The 9,323-nt window shown below is 37.8% G+C and overlaps 1 long non-coding RNA gene across 1 annotated transcript; it reads right to left on the reverse strand.

Annotated features, from left to right (window-relative positions):
* Nucleotides 1-4,605: 4,605 nt before the first annotated feature.
* On the reverse strand, nt 4,606-8,713 carry LOC116260159 (uncharacterized). The gene is made up of 3 exons (XR_007574204.1): nt 8,448-8,713; nt 8,177-8,318; nt 4,606-5,133 (listed from the first exon to the last, which is right to left on the reverse strand). It is a non-coding gene; the product is annotated as an uncharacterized LOC116260159 (long non-coding RNA).
* Between the last annotated feature and the right edge of the window lie 610 nt (nt 8,714-9,323).

The following is a 9,323-nucleotide window of genomic DNA, read 5'->3' on the forward strand; positions in this document are numbered from 1 at the left end:
GTTATTTCTATGCTCCTTCTGTTCTGCGCTAATTTCTGTGTCAGATCAAATCCCTCTATTTTCATTTGGGCCATCTTCACTTCTTCAGCCTCATACAATTTTTTTCAATTTACATTTTTCTCTTTTCACTTATTTCTTTCTGTTCTGTGCTCCACATTGTCTCAAAAATTACTGGCTGATTTCTTATCAGACTTTGATCAGAAATTGCCACTTTCCTTCAGGATCTGATTCAAGATCTTTGTGTCCTTTCGTTTTAAAAAAGTATTGAAACCCATATGCATGATCGTTTCATTCTCTGGTGTCAATAAAACCACAATATCTTTTAAAGATCAGTTTTCTGTTTAAATCATTGTCACAAATATCGTTCTCAGGAAATATCGGCGAAGTTTTTCTCAGGTATCTTTTGGTGAAATTTTTCTCGGGAAAAATCTCGACAAATTGAAAATAAAAAAATCCTAAAAATAGAGAAAAGTAATGAAAATGAAGCTAACAATCGCCAATGAAGTGACCAAATCAGCAAAAAATCACAAAAAAGATTGCAAATTTTCATTTTTGAAAGATTTTCTCGTTTTTTAATTTTAATTGTTTTTTCTTGTAAATATCGTCAGTTTTCAAAAATCTCACAAAATCTGTGATATCGTTTAAATAAGTCTATACTGGATGACTTCCTGGATGCATCGATATATACTTCAGGTGTTGCCTGTCTCCTGAAACAGTAAATAAAGCACATAAGTTCCTAAAAGTAACTCCCATACATGCGGTAAAAAAAAGTGCATTTATAACATTGACTGCCTAATGTCATGAAAACATAGCTAAGGGAACATTATGATACAAGCCATAGAAGGCCTGCTAATATGATGATCAATAATAACAGGCAAAAGCTAAACCTGCTTTTCTCCACCCTCAAGCAATAACTGAGTAGACCTTGAGATGAGACTGGAAGAACCAGCATCTAGGAGTCACCACATTCTCATATAAAACCATCTTGTATGTTAAATATGATTCGATTACTTACTATAATATCCAAATCAGAAAATATCCACCTCGAAGATGCAATATGGCCAATTAGATTTGTGCATCATTAATTTCCTCTGTCACTACAGGAAACATGTGTAACATTCATACTGTGAGAGAGAAAACCTGTATAACCATATTTTCTTGATGAATTTTCAGTGAGAAAAGTACATCACAAAGACTTCGTCAACAAGTAACAAGATTCTCTTTCAGCAATAAAATAAAGAGGAAACAAAACCTGGGCTATCTTCAAGGTTTGAAATCACAGAATCCACTTGCTTCGCAACACTGGTATTTAACAGTTCAGTTGTCATTGCAGGCAATACTAATCATAAGTAAAACAGTAATAAATCAAAAAACCAAATTTGCTGATGGGATTGGACTGTGCGGTTCTCAAATTGTTAATGACTGCTGAATCAAAAGAGTTCTTACCATTTCCATCATGAGGAGCATCCTGCATCCTATTTTGAGTCTGGTCTTTGAGAATAAGTTTGGGTGTCATACCTCCATGATTTTCTTTATCAACTGAAGGGATCTTATTAGTTCTTTCGCCCGCTATATTCCTTGGCTTATGAGTTTGTCTTCGTGTCTTTTGAACAGAAGAAGAAACCCCTGAATCCCCTTCATCAGGCAAGCCTGCAAGATACAAATCAAACTCACACTCAGCTATCAAGAAGAACTGATCAATGTACAGGCATCAGGAGACTAACCAGGCTTGCGCCTGGCACTGGAAAAGCCTTGAGCTTTAGCAACTTTTGTCATCCCAGTACTGCCAGATGAATGGTTTGAAAAAGAACTATTTAATGCACGATTAGCAGGAACTTCATCTAAATCTTCTGGCACCTTCACATTATCCTCCATATGTTGGTTCCTATTCCCACTAAGCAACTCCGCTTTTCATGGCTACGTGATAGGTCATGTTTAGCAAAGTCCACATAACTACCTGACAAGGTAGAAGACTAGAAACCCTACTTAGAACCAAAATTATTTCCCTTGCAAATGTTAGAAGATTTATCATGAATTAAGCTTCTCTTCAAGGGCTCCCTGAGATCCTCATGCAGTTCCAGGCTACCAGCTTCAACAAAATCAAAATTATCATCCAATCCACCAGGGACAACTTCTAAGCATTGATCGAAGGTTTTTTTGTTTTGATCAGCAAAGCACTTCTGCTTGGCCTCTTCTTCAATACACCGCTGAAACTCTAAAGTCACCTCAAGCTTTCTTTCCTCAGCCTCAAGCTCAATCATCCACTTATGTTCCTCCTCTCTTAGCTTTGAATCATAATCTCCAAATGCAATGGTAACACCAAACTCCTGATTATCAGCAGCTGGATCAACGATACTGCAGGGAAGACAGTTCATGCCAAGGTTCATTTGGAAGAACTGAAAGATCCATTAAGTGAATAAACAAATGGCCTAGCTTCACAACAAAAGTAGGGGAAAGGAAAAAACTTGAGCTTTCACAATACAAAGAAACAGTTTTACACGTGATAGTCAGAGCATGCAACAACTGCTTGTAGCTTAACACATTAAATATATGTGCATGCTGTAGTAACAAATATTATTAACCATCAAACCATCTTTAATGTTCGTAAGGATTTGCCCTAAGGGCTTGGTTTGTTGCTTCTTTGCGGTGCTTTTTCAGTCAAAGTGGTTTTGCTTCTTCTTTCACCAGTGCTGATGCCCGGGCTTTCCTTTCCCTTTCCACTAGCATTGAGCGGTCAGGAGTAAAGAAAGAAAGAAAACCAAATCTCCTCATGTATAAAAGGTCAGGGAACCATCTCAGGTTCACATAGAACTTTAAGTCGCCTGAAATATTCTCTAAAGCACAATAATGGCAAGAGACACAAACTTCACCCCTCAAGTATACATGAAAGGAAGTTGTTATGCACTTTTTAGGTAATCAACTTTCCAACTTCCAGTTTAGTTTTTCATACAATATTGAAGCAGGTAAACCAATAACTTAACTTTATGAGCTTGTCTAGACTCTAGATAAAGCCGCCCAATCGAGGTGAGACAGATATGGCTGATTAGGGAAGCTCGTGCTTTATCAAAAACTAGTTCAATTCAATCCATCATTCCCACCATAGGTATATAGCACCAGCCACAGCAGGATAGTCTCCCTCTTGACGCACATTAAGCCACTTCTAAAGCACAGATTTACGATCCTTTTCCAAACACATGTCCTGCAACTAGTGACTAACCCTTTTGCCTGACGCTGTAGTCTTGGAGAACATTTTTTCAACAGAACTACTGCTTCTAAAACACCAAAATATGATCCATGCCAAAATGAACCATTAGGGACAAACTCTATCAGTCTATGAAAGAAAAACATATTTCACTGCTTTGATGTCCAAACTAAAAGACATATACTCCAAATCACCTAGCCAAATCCACTGTGAAAAACAACATCAGAAGTCTACCACCTACTGATATGACGTGCCTCATCATTAGCCACAACAAGCACCACATAAAACATCTTTGAAGGAAATGCCCCATGAATGAATGAACCAAATGACCGATAAGGGGCTCACAATTATCCTTTAACAAGATCGTAATAAAGAAAGAAGTAACTACAAGTAAAAGTATACTCTAAAAATGAAACTCGCAAAAAATGCAGTAAGTAAAGATAAGAGTTCAGAACTGCAAAATAAAAATAAAGAAGAATCAAAGAATCAAGATGCATGACATACAGTGGCTCTTGGTGGTTGTGGATATACTGCTCATCGGCACCCATTACCTGAAAGAAAGAAAGACATCAAAGCACAGAGTAAGAATATCATACATTTCCTACCCAAAACAGAAAAATAATAAGCCAACGAAAGAAAATAAAACCTTCAGATCTTTAAATTTTTTGTAATCCTTGTTTTTTTTTTCCTATCCTTTGCTTTATCATGCATTTGCTTCGAAACATCACAAATTTTGTTACTGTTTTTTGGTGCATCACGTGCATGCTCAGCTAAAAAAGTTTCTTCCGCAGCATCAGATTTCTCAGTTGCATCTTTTTCCACTAAATCTTCAAGGTGGGCCTGCCATGAGTAGTTATCAGAGTAACTGAAAACATATGAAAAGAAAGTTCAATCACGAGAAAAAGAAATGTGAAACATTTTGAAGAATAAATCCAAACCCTCAAGAATGACTTTGTAAGTGGCAGAATAACTGCCCGATAATCAAGGGCACAAATTGGGCCCATCTTGATCACCAATTGCTGCATGCTATAAACATTCCGCATGATCCTAGCATCAATTTTGTTGAGCTGCAGGATTAGCAACCATACATATCAAACTCAGAAACATGACAAATTTCGGAATGTTTGATGAACTGCAAGATATAAGTAAAATGGACCTCCAAAGATATTCTGTCCCTGAATGGCTTCGTCGATGCAAGAATCCATTTGGTTCATCAAATCCTGCATCTTCCACTCACCATCTTCGGCACTCTCCACATCACAGAGATGAGATGTGACATTTTCATCATACCTAAACTGAGTTGCGTTCAGCGCCTTGTGCCTCTTTAAGTACATTCGTGACAACATCGTGCTCAAGCTCACTATTTGCAAAAAGAGAGTGGTTTTCTCCTTCAGCCATCTCTTCCTGCCACTTCCTTAGTATTGCCTCATAACTACAAGGCATAACCTTCATGTTCTGCTCTCTTTTCTTAAGCTCATCGATGCACAGGTTTTCAACATTATTCAACGCTTCCTCATAATTCAAATGTTCACACTTCCTCTCACACAAGCTCTGCAAAAGTAAAACTCTTTCTCAAGCATCTGAAGGATTTCCTGTCCTTTATGCATCTTCTCTTGTCTAGATCGCTGCCATCCCACCATTTGCTCAAGAGGAGATGGGTTGTTGATAAACCATGAGAACACGGTGTCGGAATCCAGAATTCCATCCTCACTCTGTCTTCCCCTGACATCGACCCCTTCACCAGGTTACATCCTACTATATGATAAATTCGCAGTTGGGTCACTTAGTGACTGTTCATCCAAACGAAGAAGTGATGAACTGTCACTCAGAACAATCTGTTCTCGTATTCCATCTCCTTCAGAACTATGAGTAGCATCAGCAGAGGTGCTCTTCTCCGAGTACCTACCAAGTCCTCAAGAATGGGACAACTCCTGCAAGAACTTGAGCACTTTTCAGAGCTGGGCGGCACCCAGGAAGCATATACAAAGAGGAATCAAACCAACAGCATCATTTAGAAAAGAATCTAACGTAAGCCCTTGAAGTTCCTCGATCACATATTGTATAACTTTGTTAAGATGACTAGCAGCTAGACTCTTGTGTCTAATTAGTAATAGGAACAAACCATGAATTTTTTCAAGTAGCTTAAGTCGTTCGAACATGAGATAAAAGCATCTTCCTTGATTTCTTCTCCCCATCCACAAGCTCTGAATCTGAATTAATAGTTTCTTGGTTGCTCTCTCTTGATTCATCTCTATCTTGTACTTCAGTTTGATCGGACATCGTACATGGGTCTCAAAGTCTAGATCCATAGTCTAAAGACTCTAAACCAGGTTGACACTCAACAATAAGACAAAACCTCAACTAAAATGATCTAAAGAGAATTAGTATTCCCTCGTATACTCACCAATCAGGAATATAGCTAAAGACGTCAAGTTTTCGTTGCAAAGAATTGAACTTTGAAATGACTTTTATTTTCAAAGTCTTGCCCATAAGCTTTTAGTGCATGTTGTGTGGAAAAGACAACCTTCTTTTACCTGAAGCATTCGATGAAGTATTAGGATTGGGAATCGCACCGATGCTATCAAATCTCACGAAGGGATTTCTTTCCATTTTCAAGGTGTGAGCATAAAGAAATTGTCATCTGCTTCATAGGAAACCAAAGAAAAGGAGTAGATATTAACCTCGAATCATTCATAGACAAAGGATCTGCAATCAATGCTAGAGACTTCAGCTTTCATGTCCTTCATCCCTTGGCAGACACTTTTTCTTTCTTGCTTTCATTTGTCATTGATTTTCTTTTGCTTTTTCTTGCTTTTTTTTTTTTGCTTGTCTTCTTTGTCATTTCATTTTTTTTTAGGCCGGCCTTCACCTTTGAGGGGAATACCTCACCACCCCAAAAGGCTACTACAGAACGCCATCTCTTTGATGGTTTTGTGTAGCTTTGTCACATGTCCTACCCACTTCAATTTATGAGTTTCAACGAGACAAAATGTTCATAGGTTATTATCTTCGTGAAATACACATAAATCACCTTTATGCATACCCAGTACTCTCAATTACTAACCCAGAGGAACAACTACACTCGCCCTGAGCCCATCTCTCAACACTAATTTTGCTACTTGCCAAGGTTTCAAAGAACACTCAGGCTTCCACCTCTTCGCACTTTCATGTTTGATTCTTGCAGATGTTTGATTGCAAAGGCGAATAACATTTCTAATCCTTGAGCTCCTCGACATCACTGAACCCATCTTCATAGCTGACACAAAGAATCTTTCCAGTCTTCTCCTTCAATTGACTGATAGCAAGGGCTTGAAACTTCCTCCTTGACCCTCAAAGGAATACCTAAGACAAATCGAAGGTACATCGTCATGCAGCAAAATTCCTTTTCAAAAATAGTTGGTTTATTAAAACTTCTTGACGTCAAGTGATGTATTACCTAGATTGTTTTCCATTTTCCTTCGAGAAGGGTACGTTTATAAAACCAAGTGACCTTTGGTTGGAAGAAGAGAAATGACATGGTTTTTGCAAACTAAACATTGCAATAAAGCACTCCCCTTGAACTCACCCTGTAAACATAGGGCTTTGTGATGGAAGGGTTCATAACAAGATGAATTCCTTAGACTTCTCCTATTGTAAGGGTTCCTTGAGAAAAAGGGAAAAAAATGACTAGGAGAAAAGGTTAATTCCAACTCCGCTACCCAATTAAAACACCACTTTCAAAGCTGACGCGAAAGTTTAAGGTTGACAAGATGAAAGGATGGATTCCATAGCCCATGACACATAATAATGTAGGTGTAACTTTGAGGAATGGTAGGAGGGAAAGGTACTCTTTGCCTTCCATTTCATATAAAATAAATTAACTCAGATTATTGAAGAGATATAACACACTAGAAATGAAAAACATGACAGCTCAATCCTCTCAACCTAATCAGCAGCAGCAAGATTCAATCTACTTGTTGTCAAAAACCGTAACATATACAAAAACATGTCTTCTAATTGCCACAGCAATTGGTACTGACACAGATCTTCAAATAAGTCAACAACTAATTCAGAATCAATCAGTAAAATTTATAGCAGCAAACTGTCTCATTTTTTCTTTGAGAAAGAAGCCCCAACTTGGCGAACAAAACAAATCACACATACCCAAGCTATGATACCATGTGAACAAACTAAATATCTCACAAATAGGCAAATCTATGACACTTATGAATCACAAATTAATTTATTAAGAACCTCACAAATAGCCCTTTAAGAACTTGATCGACCAACAAACAGAAAACAACATGAGCTGTTGGGATCTCCAACAGCTTGAAACATAGCCCATGCAGAGTCCTCGGCCCTCTACAGCTAAGATATTCAGCTGGTAAAGCAAAAAAAGAAAATAAAATAAAAGACCACAAATATAAGAAAAATAATAAGAGATTACACAAAGCAAAAAAAAAATATACAGCTGACTTCCTAACATAGTAGATGTCATCTACAGTAAAAGATATTCAGTGTTTCATAGCAACATATGAAAATCATGTCCACCACAGTTACTGATGCCACAGACTAAGTCTTGTTTAACCAATCCCTTGGCATTCAAATGCAGAAGAACCCATATGAATGAATGCATACATCAATACAAATATCATAACTGGATTGGAAAGCAATCGATGATCACATGATGATTACATACATATATGTTCATTCACTTTGACAACTACAAGAAAAAAATCAATACTGATTTGAATAATTCTGCTTCTCCTCAGACGCCTCAAAGAATAACATGAAAAAAGGGAAGTTAAAGAATTAAATTGCCTAAGAATTACTTATGAAAGCTAACGTACTCCAATGTCAATGAAATACAAAAAAGCTGTGTTGAAGCATACAAAAAACAAGGTATACATACACACAAAAATTTCATCAAACAACTTGAGGACTATCACAACGAAGACAACAAATCAGTGAGAGAGACAGGAAAAGATAACATACAAGAGCTGCGTCGGCCATGGCAGACGCAGAGCCTTAGCCAGAGAGAGAGAGAACAGGTTAACATAGATGTTTCAGAAACGACCTCATATGAGAACAGCCACCAGCGATTAGGGCTGGACCACCTTCTTTCCGCAGGTCAGGGCTGTAAATCAGAGACAAAGAATGAGTATCTAAGCAGAGAAAGGCGTTTCGTCTCGGCCATGGCCTACTCAGAACCTGGATTGAGTGACAGAAAGGGAAAGGGAGTGGATAAAGAAGGTTTAGTGCATACCTTGAAGAAGAGCGGGTGCTCGGAGGGAGACGGGTTGCATGGCAGTTGAAGAAGAAGAGGGGAGACGCAGGGGAAGAGCCTGCAACTGAGAGGTTTCATCGAGAGGAAAGGGAAAGTGTGTGGGATGGAGTTTAGAAGTTTGTCTGGGTTTAAATGTTAGGGAAAGCAAACAATTTCTTGGCTTGAGATAGAGAGAGACGGACGTTGAATACCGGAAAGAAGCCGAAAGTCTTCAAAAGAGTCCTTCCTTCTTCCTTCTTGGGAATTAATTTCGATTTCCCGTTATCATGGAATTCCTTAATTTTCTTGCTTTCCATTAATGAATAATGGATAGTCCAACTGCAGATTAAAAAGGACGTTCATATTAGAATATTCCAGTCCCTTTAATTGTACGTACATGGTAAATTGGTGGATCCGGTGCCCACCAATTAATATCCAAATGCTCAATTTAATGTGTTTACAGACCCAATAGTCATCAATGCTTTGCAAAACCTTTATCCAATAAATTAGGATCTGTATCCCGTGGGAAATAAGCAGGTCCAAAAAAGTGCAAGGTTTCAAAGTGACCCGGTTTTGATTAGGTGATTTCATGTGAAACCGATCACTGACTTGAATAAACAGGTCCAATTAAGAAACTAGATCTAGAACATAAAATCTCGTATAAAAGGTTGCCATAAATTCAGTTTATGTTTAAGAAGCCATTATCATTATCCCATTAAAAAATATAATTTTGAAGGATAGATCCAACAGTTCCAACTTCCAAGCTTTTACAAATATCAATCAATCTAATAATTACACTTGGTAACATCATACTATCTTATGTATTCAATGAAGTCCTCACATGCATTCAAAGGAGTGCGATCATAAAACGGTAGG

This window comes from Nymphaea colorata, chromosome 9 (genome assembly GCF_008831285.2).
Source record: "Nymphaea colorata isolate Beijing-Zhang1983 chromosome 9, ASM883128v2, whole genome shotgun sequence".
NCBI lineage: Eukaryota > Viridiplantae > Streptophyta > Magnoliopsida > Nymphaeales > Nymphaeaceae > Nymphaea > Nymphaea colorata.